Genomic DNA, 21,516 nt, shown 5'->3' on the forward strand with positions numbered 1-21,516 from the left:
ATTAGTCTAGTGCACCAGGGTGCCAGCCAGAACAGGAGACTTCTAGTAAGAGACAATACGAGGCTGGCGCCGCGGCGCACTAGGCTAATCCTCCGCCTTGCGGCGCCAGCACACCGGGTTCTAGTCCCGGTCAGGGTGCCGGATCCTGTCCGGTTGCCCCTCTTCCAGGTCAGCTCTCTGCTGTGGCCAGGGAGTGCAGTGGAGGATGGCCCAAGGAGAAGCACCTGGCTCCTGGCTTTGGATCAGCGCGGTGCACCGGCCGCAGCGCGCCAGCCGCGACGGCCATTGAAGGGTGAACCCACGGCAAAGGAAGACCTTTCTCTCTGTCTCTCTCTCTCTCTCTCACTGTCCACTCTGTCAAAAAAAAAAAAAAAAAAAAAAAAAAAAAAAAAAAGAGAGAGAGAGAGAAAGAGAGGGAGACAATACGAGTAAGTTGACAGTAGAGTAAAATATGTAAATTACTAAAAAAAAACCTGACCACCTAGAATTCTACAGCTGGTGAAAGTATCTGTCAAAAGCAAAAAAGACATTTCCACAAGTACAAAAGGTGAAACAATGTGTCACTAGTGACCTGCATTACAAAACAATGTAACAAATGCTCAGAATGAAGAAAAATTACACCAAAACTATGGACACACACCAAAGAATTAAATCATTTTTAAAAAGCTACATGATTTTTTAAATGTTTTTTCATTTAACTGTTTAAACAGTAAGACAGTGTGAATATCATATGCACAAACAAAACCTATGAAAACTCACTGAAAAGACTAAGATGAGAGAATTTCAAATGTATTAAATATATTATGATAAAGCCAATACACCTGCAAGGAATGTAGTGTCCTCTGTGAAATGATCACTGAAAGCAGACTGTGACAAGGTAAGGAGCAGCCCCTCAATTTAAAAAAAAGAAGTAATAAGCAGCAGAAAGAGGGAGGGAAAATATCAAGTCACAAATATCACACAGCTAGGCCAAAGGCGGCAGCGGGGGGGGGGGGGGGGACCAACAGAAAATTAAAAGATATATTTCAACCAAACATACCACTAATCACATTAAATGCAAATGGTCTAAATATCAAAACTGAAAAACAGAGATTTTTGGATTGGGAAGAATAAAAAACCCACACATTTTTATGTTGCCTACAAGAAACACATTTCAAACATAAACAAAAGGAGAGGAGACAGGTGCTTTTAGCCTAGCAGCTGAGATGCCCCAGTCCCACATCTGAGTGTCCAGGGGGTTCAATTCCTGACTCTGGCTCCTGCCACCCACCTAGGAAACCTGGATTGGCTCCTGCCTCTACCTCAGGCCTGAGCATGGCCACTGCAGGGAATTAGGGGAGTGACCAGTGGATGTGAGATCTCTATGTGGCCTGCTGTCATTCTCTCTCCCTCCCAAATTAAAACATAAGTGAACAGCTGGGAAGGGCATTATCATGCTAACATCAAAATTAAGGCAGAATGGCTATATCAATATCAAAGCATACTGTAGTCTAAAGAACTCTGCTAGGAGCTGACGCTGTGGCAAAACAGGTAAAGCCATCGCCTACAGTGTTGGCGTCCCATATGGGCGCCAGTTTGAGTCCTGGCTGCTCCTCTTCCAATCCAGCTCTCTGCTATGGCCTGGGAAAGCTGTAGAAGAAGGTCCAAGTCCTTGGGCCCCTGATCCGTGTGGGAGACCTGGAAGAAGCACCTGGCTCCTGGACATTTGGGAGTGAACCAGTGAATGGAAGATCTCTCCCTCTCTTCTTCCCTCCCTCCCTCCCCCCCCCCCAATAACTCTGCCTTTCAAATAAATAAATAAATCTTTAAAAATGATAGCAATAATGTATAAAAAAAGATAAAGACCAGGCGGTGCTGTGGTATAGCACATTAAACCACCAACTATCAGTACAAGTATTCCACTTCAAGTCCAGCTCCCTGCTAATGTGCCTGGGAAAGCAGCAGAAGATGGTCCCTGTACTTAGGGCCCTACACCCATGTGGAGAGACCCAAATGAAGCTCCTGGCTCCTGGATTCAGCCTGGCCCAGCCTCAGCTATTTCAGACATTTGGGGAGTGTACCAGTGGATAGAAGACCTCTCTATCTGTAACTTTAACTCCCAAATTAAAAAAGAAAAAAAACTTAAAAAAAAAAAGCAGCAGGGTTAACACTACCTTACTACTACACGTATTATAAGGCTACAGTAATCAATATACTACAGCACTGATATCAAAGACAAACATTAATAAGTCCTCTTAAGCCATCCCACACATATACGGAAAACTGATTTTCAACAGAAGTACAAAGCAATTCAGTGGAGAAAGGACAATTCTTCGAACAGTTTTACCAAACTAGATCTGCATCTGTCCAAAAACAAGTGATCTCTGATCTCTACTCTGCAGCACCGTCTATAATATTAACTCCAAATGGATCACAGACTGAAATGTAAAATCTAAACCTGTAAATCTAGGGGGGAACCACAGAACTAAATCTTTGTGGTGCTGGGACAATTAGGGAAAAGCTTTTTCAAAGGCATGATTCATAAGAGAACAAATTGATACATTAGGCTTAATAAAAATTTTAAAACATTTGATCTTCAAGACAATTCCAAGAGGAGAAAAAGGGTTAGCCAAAGGACAGAGAAAATGCCATGCAGACCACACATTCAGTAAAGGACTCACATCCAAAATAAGTAAGAGAACGCACAGCTCAAGCCACAGTAACAAAAATTAACCAAAGATCCGAACAAGCACTTCACTCAAGAGGGCGTGGAGGACAAATTTGCACACGCAAAGATGGCCGGCTTCAGCCGTCACTGACTGGTATCCACAATGAAGCATCGCTACGCCACTTGTGCAAGGTCTAAAATGATAAAGACCGACCACCAAATACAGCAAGACAGACAGGAACCAGAACTGTCCTACACCGCTGCGGGAGGGCAAAATGGTGATACCACACTGGAAAACAAACCAGCAGTTTTCTTAAAGCATATGCCCACCATGTTCAAGTCACTCCACTGTAAAGTGTTTACTCAAGAGAAGTAAAGATTCATCCATAAGAAGAGTAGTATATTAATATTCGTAACAGCCTTGTCCTTAACAACTCTGCAAACATCCCAAATGTCCATCAACAAGTAAACGGATAAACTGTGGTACAGCCACACAATGAACTACTTATTCAGCTATAAAGGAAATGAACTATATATAACACAAAGACACTAAAAAAATCATACTAAGTAAAACAAAAGCCTGAAAAGGAAAACGTTTGATTTTATTTAGATAAAATTCTAGAAAAGGTGAAGTAATGATTCATGACAAAAAGCATATCTACAGAGCCAGCGCCGCGGCTCAACAGGCTAATCCTCCGCCTGTGGCGCCGGCACACCGGGTTCTAGTCCCGGGCGGGGCGCCGGATTCTGTCCCGGTTGCCCCTCTTCCAGGCCAGCTCTCTGCTGTAGCCTGGGAGTGCAGTGGAGGATGGCCCAAGTGCTTAGGCCCTGCACCCCATGGGAGACCAGGAGAAGCACCTGGCTCCTGCCTTTGGATCAGCGCGGTGCGCCGGCTGCAGTGGTCACTTGGGGGGTGAACCAACAGCAAAGGAAGACCTTTCTTTCTGTCTCTCTCACTCTAACTCTGCCTGTCAGAAAAAAAAAAAAAAAAAAAAAAAAAAAAAGAGGCATATCTACAGTTAGCTAGGGACAGGGTCAGGGGAGAGGAGGAGGATTACATTAAGGCATACAGAAACTTTGAGGGGATGAAATATGTCTGTTATCTCAATTGTGTCCAAAGTTTCTGGCACAATACCTGTAAATTTAATCAAATTATATGGCTGTCACATGAAATTCACTAAATGCCAAATTTAACACAATCAGGTTAGAAATTTTTTTAATCATTCAAAACTTTTACTCCTCTAAGTGCACATCCTCGCCCCTCCAATCTGTCTCTCCTACGGTCTACGCATCTCAGATGGTATTCCTACTGCTTAAACCAAACACATTGGAATTAATATATTTTTCCTATATAAAAATGAAGAAATGTCTATTTTGAAATTTGCAAACACACTGGGCATGTGCTTTTTTATTTACACTGGTTAAGACAATGCTGTAAAGAATTCCAAATCAGGGATGGTGCAGTGGTTAACACACAGTGTGGGATATCAGCACTCCGTATCAAATGCCAGGGTTGGAGATCAATTCCAGCTTCCTGCTACTGCTCACCCCAGGGGGGCAGCCAGTGATGGTCAAGTGCATTGGATCCCTGCCACCCACTTGGGAGATCCATATGAAGTCCCTGGCTCCTGCTTCAGCCTGGCTTAGCTCTGGCTGTTGTAGGCATTTGGGAAATAAACCAGCAGATAGGAGTTCTCTCTTTCATAAATATTTTTTTAACTTCAAAAATTCTCCAGTTTTTATAAGAAAAATTTCGAAGTCTATGTTATACAATCTTTAAGGTAAGCTCCTCAACAACAGTCTCCTTCCTTCCCTTAAAAAACTCAACTTTCTAAACAGGCGTCCACCTTCAGCTGCTGCAACATCTTCCATACCACGCGACCTGTGAAAATCCTATCTGCTTTGTAAGACGTGTGAAATACCATCTCCACCAAAAATCGCTCCCTCTCCCAATGTCTGCCTCTGGCAGCACAAGTACTCCACCTTGTCGCAGTTACGTGCAGACATACTTCACACACCTCCATTAAGTTATCAGTTCTCTCAGACTCTGTGTCTGAATAAAGCATCTCTTAAAATTTATTTGAAACTACTTTTCCAGTACTATGCCCAATTGATAATCACATGTTAAGGTTTAATTTTGTTTTTGTTCTTTGCAGGATTATAAGAGTGTCCCAATTAGTTCATCTGTCTAACTTAGGCTCTTAAATAAAGAACAGAACAATTAAACGGGTAAACTTTTTAGAAAATCTAATAAAAACATCTAAATTCACAAAGATTTATTTTCAGTGACTGTGTTTCACTGCTCTAGGGCCAAGGGGAGGGAGGTAAAAGAGTTCTGTGTTTAACCAAGTAAAGCGCTGAAGGCTGGCTGGACACTCAGACGCCTCCTCCCACTTGAAGGAAACGAGTGACTCCAGCCTCCTTGGAGGCTCACGCGCTGAAGCACCTAAAACACAACGCAGTTGCAACCAAGTGCATTTGAGAATCCAGTATTAGAAATGTTGCTTTTGCTCTTCTATTCCTCACCCTAAAATGTTCTTCCAGCCCCTAACTCTTCGGCTATTTGAATCCTGAATCATATTTAAAACCTTAACGGAAGATCTATGCTTCCTCGAAGACCTTCCTAGACTACTCAATCCATTTCTCCACGTCCCTGCAGGCTGACAGCCGGCTGGTGCTGCCCTTCCTCCCCTCCAGACAGACCTGCACAGCACTCCTGTATGGTCATCTTACAGTCAGACTTCACATTGCGTGTGTTCACTCTTCATTTACAGGCCTCGAGCAAAGAACTGAGTTTTCCATTTCCCGAAGAACCTCCCACCAAGCAGCACCAAATAAAAACTTAATGTACACTAAAGATAGCAGTACTCGTAAGAGTTAAAACATCTGACTTAAATTAGGAAGGTAGTAATAGCAGGAGGTGCTGAATAGCAAACTGATCTTCAAACTGAAAAGGACAACGCGAACAGGGAATTCAAGTTCATGCTCCTATTGCCTACGCTGCATGGGTAGCACAAGATACATTCCCCCAAAAAAGCTTGCATCAATTTATATAAAACATACATCTTTCCAAAAGGTCAAAATAATGAGGAAAATCAAATACGCTACTTATTGTGACAGAACTATTTCAATCTGGAAGAAAAAAGATCACTTTCACTAAATAGAACTTCAGAATGCCTGCGTGAGTACTGCTACCTAAGAGTTGTATTTTAAGAGAAAAACAAAGCTAAGGCATTTCCTGATTCTGTTATAAACTATTAAATCAGATAAAGATTTTATACCACTTAATTTCTATAATTTAACACCCATATTTTAGTTACAGGTATTTAACAGAGCAATTAAATCCTTATTTCCACTTCTGTTCTAAAATCCGCCTGCCCGCAGTGAGTGGGAACTGCTGCAGATCATTAAACACTCATTTATCAATGTCTCTCACCAGGCAACACAATGCAGCAGAACAGCACACAGAAACCATCCTGAACCCCAGCAACAGCGGCTAATTAGCATAGCCTACCACCAAACCGACACCATATGATTGGAACTGTTAGTCAGGCCGCTAGCCAATCAAACGAGGTTATGCAAATAGCCGATTTCAGTTGCCAGGGCAGAGCTACTTCCAATTGTCCAATAGGAAAACAAGTAATAAACAAGAAATAAAATTGAGCTTTGTCACATTTTCAAGTTGCTGTTAACACTTTCAGGTTTAGAACAAAATTAACTTGAACTATAAAGGATTAAAATCATATTCTACTTTTCACTCTAAAGGCAATCCAATCGCAATACACACAGAATACAGTAACAGCACCGCATTTGTTTCTACTACACAGATAGGAGTTTTCCTAACAGCTGCTGCCATCAGCATTTCAACTTTTCCCCCCACCTACTCAAAACATTATGTAAATGCATTTCCATACATTCAACCAGATTCTTAAACACGACCATTTGAGAAATCCTACAAGGCATTTTGCTTTCTACTGGAAATACCACACTAAATAAGGGGTGGGCACAACAGAAAGCATGGCTCACTAACGTCTCCAATAAGCTTTGCTCAGGTTCAAGAAACATAACTTTTGCTTTTTATCATGACATCCCTTAATGTGCAATAATATGCAATTACAGCTCATTATACAATGTATAATTTCAAAATAATAAAATCCAGATTAAGCATTAAATCACAGGGCTTAAAATACACAAATCTGGACCAGTAAATAATATCCATTATATGGGAACCAAGTTCAATTAAGATGTAACCATAACATAAACACATTATTATATCCATATGTACAATTTCTAATAATGAATAAAACATTTAAAATTCAACTCTGTCAGAACATACTAACAGCTACAGCGATAAAGAACATCAGTGTCTGACAATTCTAAGTGATTGAGAGGATTTCTTTAATCTCACATATTCAGAGAAATACTTTAAACATGTCAAGGAGACACAGTTCCCATCTGCACCTTACAAAAGATACAGTTGTATTTTAAAATATATCAAGTTGTCCCACCTACCCTAGCAATTATCTCCTCCTAAATGGAATACAGACTCTTCCTACGCCATGTTAGTGATTTTTAAATGTATTTTCCACAGAATGCCTGTAATGTCTCCAGACTTCTAGATTTTGCAAAAATAGATTAAGACACAGAGCAAATTCTGAGCATGAGATTCTTGGGATCTTCTTCTCTAAGAAAACGGAAGCCACCTTCCACCATCTCCAACCTGCCCCCACCACCCAGCACCTACAACTGTCTTCCGTTTCTATGTTTTCTCTACTGAAATATTCTGGATGAAAACCAGAAAACAAGATTGAAAATGTCTGCTTCTTAAAGGGTGAAAAGGGACCAACAACAACTTTATAAAGCTGGAAGGAAATTCAATGATTAACCAATACTAACCCCTCACTCTATTTTTTTTTAAAAGAAAAACTACATTTTTATAAACATTGTACATAAGATAGAGGTCCGACACTACAGATAAAACCAAAGCCCTTTCAAATTATCATCTAACAGCTACCTATGAGAAAAAAATCAATCATCAGCCAGGTATCAGTAAGTCTCTTATCCATATGAAACATCTATTTCCATGTGAATGCTCAAACATGCCCAGGACAGAATCTTGCCCCTGCTGTCATAAATATCTACTAATCAGGCTTAAGAAAGGCTTGAAAACCACGCTCACGCCCAGAGTATTCAATCCATTCCCTGAAAGAGTCAATCTTACTACTGCAAACTCTGAACGTTACTTGGTCTGTTTGTGAACCACTGGAACCCTTAGGAGCCTCCTTTAATTAAAAAGGATAAAAACAAGAGGAGAAATAAAAGAGAAAGATTTTTAAACTTTCATTCATCCCCTTATCCACAAACCTTTAGTATTTTGGTAGTTTCTCCCAGGTTCTTACTTCCTCCACACTGAAAAAGAGCTCCTAACCCAGCCTGTCTTCCAACATACAAGAGTAAAAAGGGCATTTTCCATAAAAACAAGGACTGTTCTGCTCCACCTCCTAAACACTTTCACATCACAAATTTCTCCTGTCCTTGAAGGGGAAAAAATTAAAACCTTGGCGCTCCCACTTTCCTTTGGGGAGCAGAGACACAAGGAAACACCGCCTGCCTGGTGACAGATGCCGTGTGGCATGAAACACTGAATGTCAATGTTGTTCAGCTCAGCAAAAACTCTTCCTAAGGAGTGTAAGAAAGAATCAATAATACTACTTTTAGAATCAGAAGTCGAACATTTAAAACGTTCACATAAAATATATAAATTAGAACTCCTGGTAAAGAAAACAAGTGTTGTAGGTATGAGTAATCATACATTTTTAAAAAATATAATATCCGGATGTTTTCTTCCCTATATTGTAACACGAAATATATTCAGAGTAACTGTTACTTCTCATTCAAAGTTAATAAGCTCAAGATACAGAAACACAATCTTCATCCTCTCAATCATAATGCTACTGTTATGCCCAGTGATGTATTTTCCAAGATTATCTCAAATCAGAAATCATATCACACCAGTAATCTTGTATTTTGAGGAGAAATACTTATACAATGTAACAATAGTTTTGGAAAAATCAAAGTAAATTTTCTTTTATCTTAATTTCAAGCATCTTATTTGGAAAAACATTCCAAAAATTGTGGGCCACAATCTCACTCCACAAAGTGAGGGTGCCACAATATAATTTTGCTGGGCACCTTTTACAACAGATTAAGCATAGCAGGTGTCTATACTCTCCAACTTAGGAACAATGCTGATGCTTTTATTCCCCCTCACTTCTCAAACTCTGTGAGTTACAAAGTCAGAAGGTAAACTGTTATTTAAACATGGATTAAGCATTCAAATTTGTAAATGCTGGAATGGTCTTTTACTCTTCTGGACAACGTAATGCACGTTTGGGGAATGCTTGCCTACTCTTCCTTTCTCCCTTCCCAAAACAAAAGCATCACTCAGAATATCATGAATACTTTGCACATTAAACATACTTTTGTTCTTTCATCCAGGTATGGCAGGAATATGAAAGTTGACTGGCTAAATTTTTACTCAGCTAAAAGTTATAACAGTATGTTACTAAAACAAAGATTCATTTGGGGAGTTAAAAATCCTTTTTGTACTAAATTTATCAAGGCAATACATAGTAACAGTGGCATCATTCTCAAGCATCTTCATCTATACAAATCGCACTGAGTATTTTCTCGTCTATTCTCATACCACACAAAAACCTGTGAACAAATTTAAGGAGTACATCTGGTCTGATGTGTGAAAAGGGACAATACAAAAAAAATTCATTTTTCAAGAGCTTTGGGGTGAGAAGCACTGAAGAGAGACAGGCAACGTCAGAAGTAATGGGCCAAAGATTTCAACGAGATCAGGACAGAGAACAACACTGCTTGCACATACAGAGCCCAAACCAAAAGTCGCTAGACAAGAAAGTTCCAGAACTCCCAGGTAAGTAAGAACCAAAGAGGGCCACACTGTAGTGGAGTTTACAAAAGACCGCCTGTAACACCAACAGCAAGAGTCAACAGCACACCTGGGAGCTCACTTTCATAAACTGGAGGAGGTTCTTCAATCCAAAAAATCTAGAGCCCTGGCAGATTAAACATGTGGATTCGTATGCTCCATAATACCCACCAAAACGGCATTCAAGAACCACAAAACAAAATGAATTAAAGCATGGGGTGCAGACATACCAGTAAATGAGACTCTGACAGCTTTGTGCAGAACAAAGAGCAAAGGAGATCATTCCAGTAACTGAAGACATGTCAGAGACACAGAGCTGACAGCTGGCACCAAGCATCACAGGGGATGTGGCTAGTCAATTCCCGGTGGCTTGCTTTACTGAGCAACTAATTGCTGCATGGCCAGCCGCCACCTACGGCTCTGAAGAGATGATCCACTCACCAGTCAACATGCTGCGTCCCAGCCATTCAACCTCAGATTAACAGTCCTCCCAGGCCGAAGCCAGAGGAATGCCCACCTGCCTATGCAGGGTCAGACAGCAGCAACAGCATGGGCCCACACTGCTGGAGGGAGCCAAGCCACCTCACCCTAGCAACGAATGGAAGTGAATCTTCCTGCCAGGGTCCCATTCGTTCACATTAAATGAGCCTCTCAGTCCGCATGTCTCAGCCACGAAGAACATCTAACCTGTGCTCCATCTCCTCACTTGGGAGGGAAGAAGAGGATGGCACGGGAAGTTCTGCTCGAGTTGGGCGATTAGAGTCAGCAGGAATTTGTTCTTAGACTACTTTGAAAAAAGCCGTGTGTGGCTCACAGATGAAAAATCATCAACCATCACTAAGCACTGTAGATTTAAAGAACACACGTCATACAATTAAATCCTTTTTTAAATAATTACATTGCACTACACCCCATCCCAACATCAATAGTTTGCCCATTTCTGGAACAAGCTTGGGGACAGTCTCACACCTCCCTCTCTATGGGCCCATACACCAGGAGTCCTTCCAGAATGGTTTTCTGTTTTCAATTTTCTGAAAATATTAAGACTGAAACATAGAATTCAGTTTTAGGTGACGAAAGTTGTATGCGTGTACAGATCCATATGCAATGGAAAAGCAGCTGCTAGGCAAGGGCTGAGGTAAGACTACAGGGGAACCGGGCCAGCACTGAGGAAGAGCAGGCCGCTCCTGCCGGCAGCGCCAGACCCCATCCGAGCAGAGGGTCAAGTCCACCTGCTCCACCTTCCAACCCAGCTCTCTGCCATGGCCCGCGAAGGCCCCAGGTCCTTGGGCCCCTGCACCTGCGTGGGGGACCTGGAAGAAGCTCCTGGCTCCTGGCTTTGGATCGGCCCAGCTCCGGCGGTTGTGACCATTCGGGGAGTGAACCAGGAGATGCAAGACCTTTCTGTCTCTCCCTCTGTCTATTAATTCTGCCTCTCAAATAAATAAAATCTTTTTAAAAAATACCTTTTAAAAATATATGTAAAGGGAATTAAAGCTCTCCTTATCTTGGGAAATCAAGAATAACTGTCCAAAATCAATGGGTCAAGGAAAAGTTAGATCAATTTTACAAAATTTTAATAATAAAGAAAATTTAAAAAAAAAAATAGAAATTGGGGCCAGCTCTGTGGCTGGGTTAAAGCCCTGGCTTGAAGCACTGGCATCCCATATGGGCGCAGGTTTGAGTCCCGGCTGCTCCACTTCCAATCCAGCTCTCTGCTATGGCCTGCGATAGCAGTAGAAGATGGCCCAAGTCCTTGGGCCCTTGCATCCACATGGGAGACCCAAAAGAAGCTCCTAGCTCCTGGCTCCTGGCTTTGGATCGGCGCAGCTCCAGCCATTGTGGCCATCTGGGGAGTAAACCAGCAGATGGAAGACCTCTCTCTGTCTCTACCTCTCTCTGTAACTATCTTTCAAATAAATATAATAAATCTTTAAAAAATGGAAACTGGCAGAAAACAAGGTAGCCTACAGAACTATTTGGTGTCAGATATCTGAGATGACAGTAGGTAGTTTCTTAAATGATAAACCAGAGCTACAACCATGTCACTGTACATACAGTGATGGAAGAAACCATGAAAATTCAAACACTGAAGAGTTAAGAGGGGCTGGCCCGAAGAGTAAGAATGAGGAAAAGAGAAATTTTCAACTTTTACTTCCCAGTAGTAACACAAACATTCGTTAAATCATTAATGCTTAATATAGAGCACAAATCTCCAGGCCACAGCCTGAAGAATAACCCTGCTGGTAGGAGGAAACAAGAACGGCTATAACCACTAGGTTGTCAAACAGCTGGTACTCAACAACTTTTTGATTGTGATTTTGTATCAAGCAAGCTTGGTTTTGAATGAACAAGGTGAAAACACTTGTTCCCATTGTGTCCCACACGTCCCCATGAGAAGACACATCCCCCTGATAAATATGCAGAACGTGGCCACTTGTGGACAGCCCTGGAGACGTGCTTGGCTTGCACAGGTGTCAATGGCGCTGGGAGAGCCTCACGGCTCCAAAGGTGGGAAGTCTTCTCTTCATCAGAATTCAGAACTGAAAACACAATGTCTGTACTTTATCTTCTTAAAAAAAAGCAAAGAGGGGCTGGTGCTGTGGCATAGTGAGCTAAGCTTCCGCCTGCAGTGCCGGCATCCCACATGGGCTCCGATTTGAGTCCTGGCTGCTCCATTTCCGATCCAGCTCTCTGCTATGGCGTGGGACAGCAACAGAAGATGGCCCAAGCGCTTGCGCCCCCACACCCGCATGGAAGACCTGGAGAAGCTCCTGGCTTTGGATCGGCGCAGCTCCAGCCATTGCAGACATTTGGGAAGTGAACGAGAGGGTGGAAGACCTTTCTCTGCCTCTCCCTCTCTTTGTAACTCTACCACAAATAAATAAATATAATCTTTTTTAATAAAAAGAGGGAATGAAAGCTCCTGGGATCCTTCCAGGCCCGAGGGTGACACACAGATCACTCCAGGATCATAAGGCATGGGAAGGGTCAAGTCCAGATGGAGCTGGGGGCAGGGTCCTGCGCCTGAAAACTGGAGTGCCTGACCCTCCAGAGACACACCTGACAGCTCTGGCCGCGGCCCCCACTGCTGCCCGAGGACCAGCCTGGGGCACCCTGGCGTCTGTGAAGCATGCTTCGTTCCCACAGGGGCTCAGGCTCCCACACGCTCTCCCTGCAGTCACGTCTCCCCCACATCTTCAGCTCCTGAGAGCCTTCTTCCCCGCAGAACACCTCCCCCAAAGCCTTTCCTAGCCTCTCAATTAGTAGGGTCTGTTTCCTTTCCAGAACCCTGTGGCCTGCCGTCCTCTCATGGGTTCACTCTGCACTCGCATTAGGTGAGGACCTGTCTCTGCCCTCTGACCATGACCTCAGTCTCTCCACTCACGGCTCAAAACGGACCCACTGAAGGTGTGGCATGAACTCAACAGACACTCTTCCCAGCACCAAAGTCCAGTGACAGAAAAAATGCCTTTCCAGAATCAAGCTGCCAACCCTTGGGAAGCAAGGTGGAAGGCAGATGGCAGAGAAGCAACAGATAAACCCATCAGATGAGATCACACAGTGGTAACAGCTATGAAGGAAAGAGTTTCACTGGAGAAGAGCGATGGGGGAGCCAGCAGCATGCCCATCCTTCCCAAGTCTTCATTGTTTGATCCTCACAACTCCATAAACCAAGTACCACTCCTGCTCTCCTTCAAAGTGACACTGCGGCCCTGAACGCCTAGGAAGCCAGCCCAAGGTTGCAGAGCCAGGCCATCCTGCTCGCATGTGGACTCTGTCGGCTGGCTGCCCTGTCTTCTTCCTCCTCACAGGCCCAACAAGGGTGGCCTGGGGACCTCCACGCAGCACCCTTGCAGCACAGTGCAGGTGGCACTCTCAGCCACAGACCTGCTGTTCTCTGTTACTGTGGAAGCAGTCGCCCCAAACTTAGAATCTGAAATCTAGGCAGGGCTCGACAAGAACAATGATTTCTGCTGTACTTGGTGCTGGTCAGATGGCCTGAAGACTGAGGTCAGGAAAAGCTGAGGCCTGCTCACCCACATGGCCAGTGGCTGACTGGGACATTCGGTGGGGCTGGGCCAGATGGCTACACATGGTTTTCCCATGTGGCTGCTTGGCTTCCGCACAACACAGAGGTAGCAGTATGCATGTCAGCATCTTTTCTACCGTATTCCATTCATTAGGACAGTCACTAGGGCCAGCCCACATGCAAGAAGAAGGGAAATGAGTTTCCACCTTTAATGGCAGAAGGGGTCAAAAACTGTTGGTCAGAGTCTGGATTCAACAGGCTTCCTTCCACAGCCTAGGCAGCTCATGTCAGGAGTCTCGGGTGTCACTGACGTCATACATAAGAGTATTAATTGTTAAATTAACGACAGGAATCACTGTACACTAACTGTCCATGCAGGAACTCTGTCCTCAATGAGTTGTACTGTGAGAGTTAACTGTAAAACTAGTTCTCAGTTTTGTGTGTGTGTCCATGTTTGTGCAAATTGTTGAAATCTTTACTTAGTATAAAGTTGGTCTTCTGTGTATAAAGTTAATTGAAGATGAATCTTAATGGGGAAATGGGACTGGGAAGGGGAGAGGGAGGAGGAGGAGGGGTGGGAATGTGGGTGGGAGGGCGGCTATGGTGGGAAGAATAACTATAATCCTAAACTTGTACTTGTGAAATTTGTATTCCTTAAAAAATTAAAAACAAATTGTCCGTCACGTTTTACACCCAGCACAGGTGGCATATACATCGGGTTCCCTATCACTCCCAGAACTTTCATAAGCTAATATTTTTAAATAAATTGACCTTTTATTTCTAATACAAATGTGTTTAATATATTCTTTTTTTTTAAAAAAAAGGTTTCTTTATTTTACTTGAAAGAGCTACAGAGAGGCAGAGGCAGAGGCAGAGAGAAAGAGAGAGGTCCTCTATCCACTAGTTCACTCCCCAAAAGGCTGAACGGCTAGAGCTGGGCCAATCTGAAGCCAGGAGTCTGGAGTTTCCCCCAGGTCTCCCACACGGGTACAGGGGCCCAAGGACTTGGGCCATCTTCTACTGCTTTCCCAAGCCACAGCAGAGAGCTGGATGGGAAGTGGAACAGACAGGTCTCAAACCAGCACCCATATGGGATGCTGGCACTGCAGGCGGCGGCTTTACCCACTACGCCACAGCACCAGTCCATTCATTCATTCATTCACTCACTCATTTATTTATTTATTTATTGACAGGCAGAGTTAGACAGTTAGAGAGAGACAGAAAGTTCTTCCTTGTCCGTTGGTTCACCCCCACAATGGCCGCTGCGGCTGGCACACCTCGCTGATCCGAAGCCAGGAACCAGGTGCTTCTCCTGGCATCCCATGCAGGTGCAGGGCCGAAGGACCTGGGCCATCCTCCACTGCACTCCCAGGCCACAGCAGAGAGCTGGCCTAGAAGAGGGGCAACCGGGACAGAATCCAGCGCCCCGACCAGGACTAGAACCTGGTGTGCCGGCACCGCAGGCGGAGGATTAGTCTAGTGAGCCGTGGCGCTGGCCATTTATTTTTCTAATTTCATTTTTAATTTGAAAAGCAGAGAGAGATCTTCCATCAACTGGTTCATTCCAAGAAATGACTCTACAGCCAGAGCTGACCCAGGCTGAAGCCAGGAACATAAAATTCAATACAGGTGTCTCATGTGGGTCGGAGGAACCCAACTATTTGAGTTTATACTGAAGGCCCCTCAGGGTGCACATCGACAGGAAGCTTGATCGGAAGTGGGGTAGCCAGGACTGGAACCAGACACTCCAATATGGGATGTGTGTGTGACTCAACCACTGCACTCAATACACCCCACATAACTAAAGGATACAAGGGCCCAGATCAAATTAAAGAGACATCATTAAACAGCCTAGTAGCAATCAATGAAAGGAAAAGGGAGTGGGGCGAGTGCTGTGGCACACTGGGTAAAGCTGCAGCCAGCAGCTGCATCCCATTTATGGGCGCGGGTTCAAGTCCCAGCTGCCCCACTTCTGATCCAGCTCTCAGATACAGCCAGGGAAAGCAGTGGAAGATGGCTCAAGTACTCAGGCCCCTGCACCTGCATGGGAGACCTGGAAGCTCTGAGCTTCCACCTTCAGATCGGCCCAGCTCCGGCCATTGCAGCCATTTGGGGAGTGAACCAGCAGATGGAAGACCTCTCTCTGACTCTCTGTTAATTCTTTGCCTTTCAAATAAATAAATAAATCTTTTCAAAAAAAAAAAAAAAAAAGAAAGAAAGAAAGAAAGAAAAAGAGTACTTAGAAAAGTCAAATAAAAATTACAGCTTTTCAGAAGTTATTCTACATAATCCAAACCTTAAATAATTTAACTTTTTATATTAAGTTTGTAGTTTTTGACCTTCCTTTTAAAAAAGAATCTTACCTCAAAATTAAAGCAAAACATATTCAGAACTTTTTCTGAACAATGGCCAAATCTACTCATTTTCTAAAAATAGCAAAAAAATCAAATTACTCCTAGAACCAAAGAGTATGACATGTCATCTGAATTTACAATTCAAATCATTGTTATTATATAATCTTTACAATTCCTATTTGCTTTTCTAAAAACATATGTTCCTTCTTAAAACAGTGATTTCCACACAACTTCCAGAAAAGATCAGACTGAGCAAGCTAGTTATGAAGCTATTAGGAAGCCCTTAAAAGTGAAAATATATTACACAAAAGGTCATCACCAAGAACAGACTGTTAATGGTTTTATTCTCACTTCTTCAAGAAAGATATGTGAGAAGCTAATATGCTACACTAGTAAAATCTAATCCTTCCATACAAAAGCCTAACCCTCGTATATAGAAGCGTACTATATGAGCCAGTGTCTGGCCCGGTGACTAGTAAGCTCACATTCCATGTTGGAGTACACACAGAGCTCCAATTCCCAACTGCCAGCTCTGGCTCCTGACTCCGGTTTCCTTCTCCTGCAGACCCTGGGAGGCAGCAGTGATGGCTCAGGTAATCAGGCTCATGCCGCTCAGGTGGGAGAGCTGGGCCGCCTTGCCAGTGCCTGACGTCAGCCCCAGGTGGGCCACTGCAAGCGTCTGGGGAGTGAACCAGTGGATGGGATCTGTGTGTGTTCATCTGTCTGTCTCTCTTTCTCTTATGTATACCAATAAAAATTTAAAAATAAGTAAAATATACTATGAAGAAAATTAAGACAAGTACAAACTGGAAGAACTATCAGCAGTAATCAAGGCTGACATTTAACCGAGTAACAAGTCCTACTCCAGATCTGCACTCCAGCCCATCCTCACGGCTGCGGCAGCTGGGGCAGGCTACCTAACCTAGGCCAAGTCAGCATCAAGAGTAAATGTGTTAATGCACGTAAATCATTGAGAACAGCCTGTGGCATATAGTAAGGATCCACTGAGGAACTCTTATAGATTCAGAGAAAAATTAAAATGCAAAGCAAAATCTAAAAGGAAGCTCACAAAAGTAACAAATCTAGAGACCTAGTCAAGTCCATTAATATTTAAATCTAAATTAAAATACTAAATTATGCTTTGTCTATCAAACTGGAATTTTTTAAGATAGGATTTTAGAGCATAGAAAAACATGGGGCCGGTGCTGTGGCTCAGCAGGTTAACGCCCTGGCCTAAAGTGCCGGCATCCCATATGGGGGCTGGTTCTAGTTCTGGCTGCTCCTCTTCCAATCCAGCTCTCTGCTATAGCCTGGGAAAGCAGTGGAAGATGGCCCAAGTCCTTGGGCCACTGCATCCACGTGGGAAACCCGGAAGAAGCTCCTGGCTCCTGACTGTGGATCAGATCAGCTCAGCTCCGGCCATTGCAGCTATCTTGGGAGTGAACCAGCGGCTGGAAGACAGCTCTCTACCTCTACCTCTCTGTAACTCTTTCAAATAAACAAAAATAAATCTTTAAATAAAAAGAAAGAAAAACTTTGATATAGCTAATAGTAGCAGAAATTCTATTTTGTAAAGATACCTGAAAGTATGTATTAAATGTCCTAAAAACATACCCTTTAATTCAACAAATTCTAGAGACTAGACCTAAGGCAGTAAATCAAAGATAACCACAAAGACTGTCACAATGCTGTCCACTTAAATATTATTTATAAGCTAATTAGCAAAAATGGGGAAAAGGTTAAATATTAACTGATTTATAGAATACTAATATTATTTAAAATAATGCTGTAAAATAATAATAATGAGGGAAATCTTTAAGTATGAAAAGCAGACAACAAAATGTAAAATATCATACCAATTTGTTTCTCAAATACTCTTTGAAGGGGTCAAACATACATGAAGAAATGAGCAAACATCTACAAAAATATAATGAAACTATGATTATAGGCAATTTATTTCTGTTTTTACACGAATGTTCTATCTGAATGTTATTATATATAACAAAGCAAAGACAGCAAAGCAGCAAAGACAGGCAGAGAGCTCCGGCCGACAATTGCCCACAGAAGCTGGGGCAGGACCAGGCTGAAGTGAGGAACGAGACAAGCACTTCAGTCAACACCTGCTGCCTCCCAGAACACAGACGAGCAGGAAGCTGGAATCAGGAGTGGAGCAGGGACTCAAATCTCAGGTACTCCATCGGAATACAGGCATCCACACTGGCATCCTAACTGTTAGGCCCAATGCCCCCCTTGGAACTTCAATTATTTTCAGTTAAAATATGTATTTAAAGCTGGACCGTGGTGATGACAGAAGCACAGTTATATAAATTCACCAAGAATGCCACCTTTCTTGTAAAGTAGGAAAATTTCATGGGAAATTATGTTTCAAGGGATTTTTATACAATGTGCATACACATATACACAATTTACTAGAGAGGTGAGAGGTGAAAAAAACCCTCAAAGATAGAAAAAACTACAAACATGCTATATTAAATGGGGACAGTGAGAACTTAAGTATTTCAGGTCTCTTTCAACAAAACATTTTTCTACCATATTCATGCAAAAATGGGTTCTACAAGTGAACCAGCTCAACTGAATCAGTATGAAAAACAAATAACTTTTCAGCTAACTCGTTTCCCAGAAATCCTTCACTGAGGTCACATTTTTTTCCCTATTAACCCTATTCCTGGTAATCCTTTCTGAATGAACCCAGATCTAAATCATGGGCCACAAAGCAATGTCAGATAAATAGAAAAATCAGCATAATGATAGTGCCTACTAAACAGAATAGCCCATCAACACAAATTTTAAATTATGCAAATGATATGAATTTGAACTTGAATAGTTAAGTATGGTAACAAACATGAGAAGAACAAATAAAATGAGATGTTAACACGTAATTTCATACATTAATTTTTCAAATAAATGGGAAATTTAAGAAGCGCAGCTCCAAACTTGCACCAATTACACAGCAACAACCGCACAGAAATAAAGCCTGTCCAGCGGGCACGCGCTGTCTGCGGCGGGAGTGTGCGGCGAGGCATGATCGCCACTGTTCTGCCGCTGATTCTCCACATGAACAAACTGCATCTTCAGACTTCTGTTCTGTTCTCACGGCTGCCTTGGCAGCAATGCCTGTGTGTCACACCCACAACCCCTTCTGTGTGCCTTTCTACGCCATTACACGTCTAACGGTAGAGTTGATTCCCAATGTAAGAACAACACTGAGATGTAGTTTAGTAGCCTTTCCTCCTCTGCCTTCATCTCCCCTAAGCATCTGATCTGAGATCTTTTCACTCTTATCTGACTACGAAGCACTCAGCAACCTCATTCTTCCTCTGCCATTCGTATTTGACCTTGATTCTCACTGCCCAGACACAGCCATTCCATACACCATCACATTCATAACCATCACTCGGTTTAAATCCCCTAAGTTCCTATTTGATGGTCCCCTCACTTCAATGTTCCTATAGTCTTTTGGTTGCCTAAGAATGTTTTTCTGCACAAATGCCGGTACCACACAGATCGCGGAGCTCTGGGAGACTTGCTCCACCATTTGTATTTGGGTCTGTGGGGACAACAGTGTTCACCTAGTCTTGTCAGTTTTTGGTTCTGCCATCCTACTTGCTGTTTCTACAAAAAACTGGAAAGATGAAAAAACTTCCACTGTCATCTTCCTAGAACTCATTCTTTTAAAAATACACTTAAAAAGCAATCTGAAAGTCTAAACTAATTAATTTAAATCTACTCACCTGGGTCTTCATAAAAGCACTAACGCCCAAGAAATTCAACTTTACAATATGTCAAACCTCAGGTTTCCCATTATCTTTCCTATAAATATCAAATGTTCTGGGGCCAGCGCTGCGGCATAGCGGGTAAAGCCACCGCCTGCAGTGCCGGCATCCCATATAAGCACCGGTTCAAGTCCCGGCTGCTCCACTTCTGATCCAGCTCTCAGTTATGGCCTGGGAAAGCAGTAGAAGATGGCCCAAGTCCTTGAGCCCTGGCACCCACGTGGGAGACCAGGAGGAAGCTCCTGGCTCCTGGCTTTGGATCAGCGCAGCTCCAGCTGTTGCAGCCATTTCAATACTAGGATATAAAGCACAGAGGGGGAACATTCAGCCCACGGGCCTTGTAAAATCCATGAAATCATTCAGTCCAGCCTTGCCAAGGCAACCATAGGCACCATTCTAAATTCAATAAATCTATAACAGGCTAATTTTTAAGTTCAAAGTTTTTTAAGGCCCACAAATTATGTGTAAATATGTAAATGTTGATATAAATATACAACAGACTATCTCCTGATAAAGAGACACATTCCTGTCATGTGAGTGAGTACAAGCTGGTAGACTAACAGATTTCAGAAATACAGTCAGAAAGTAAAAACATGACAGCAAAACAAATCCACTGACCTTTATCACTTACCAAAAAAGAAAAGAAAAAACAGAAGAAATTCAGTAAATCAGTAAAAGTAAACTCAAACTGCTTACGTCAAGAACTAAATGAGAGCTAGTGAATCAGAGACATACAGAAAGCCCAGGTGACAGGAGGTAAAGAACAACCCACAGGCTAAGGTTTCTACCTTAACAGATTACGTGTCTATGATCACTGGATCCCAACTGCTCTGTAATGAATATGTCACATTTCTGTAATCACTGAGTGTAATCAATTTTGTCCCACAAGTTCACGCTTTAAAACAAGTTATAGAATGTAAATTTAAAACTGCCACCAATGGGTTTAAGCACTTAAGTTCTCCTATACAAAACTTAAGACAAAATCAATATGAACAAATCAGCACATTTTAAATAATTTTCTACAGTTATTCATTTTCAAAAAGTTATACTCTTAAGTATTCTGGCACTATTTCAAATTCTAAAGCGACCAGCATTATCATTGTTGGAAAACAACTTTAGATACTAAAGAAGTCCATTTCAACAGAACAAAAAGTGGTATCAATTGCTGTATCCAAGTAATATTTTCCAATGATGTTCCATGGGATGTTAATACATATAAGTTAAAAATAAAAGAGAAGGGAAGTCCCTTACTCAAACAAATTTCAAACCTGCTGGCTTAAGCAGGTTCCCTTCAAACAAGAGCCTTTATGTCAACGTGCTCGGTAACTTCTGAGGCAATGCGTTTTCCGAATCCAGTCCCAGATAAGTGAATTTATATCCCGAAGAACCTGAATTTGTCTACTTGTATGTTCCCAGGATGATGGTGTGCTTGGGTGGAACGGGGCATCTTCATCACCAAGGCAATCAGAAGGGCAGGGAGGGCGTGTGTGGGAGCAGCACCAGGAGACAGTTCCTGGAGTGTGGTGTTTGGGAGAGCCGCTGGGACACAAACAAAGGTTCTGGTAACGTGAGCTACAGACGTCAGCTGAAGCATCACTGTGAATGTCATCACCCACGAGCGTTTCCACTTTCACTCTAAAGGCCTTGAACTCAGTAGGGAAGTCCCAGCAGTGTATCCAGTAGGGAAGTCCCAGCAGTGTATCCAACAAGGTCACGGCATCGTTTTACTT

General features: G+C 42.7%; 1 protein-coding gene across 7 annotated transcripts in view; it reads right to left on the reverse strand.

The window, feature by feature from the left end:
• DYRK1A (dual specificity tyrosine phosphorylation regulated kinase 1A) overlaps positions 1 to 21,516 on the reverse strand; it is a 144,966-nt gene that overhangs the window by 64,806 nt on the left and 58,644 nt on the right. The gene's annotated exons all lie outside the window — the stretch shown is intronic.

The sequence above is a fragment of the Oryctolagus cuniculus genome, chromosome 4, assembly GCF_051225735.1.
Source record: "Oryctolagus cuniculus isolate XC-2025 breed Fujian yellow rabbit chromosome 4, ASM5122573v1, whole genome shotgun sequence".
Lineage (NCBI taxonomy): Eukaryota > Metazoa > Chordata > Mammalia > Lagomorpha > Leporidae > Oryctolagus > Oryctolagus cuniculus.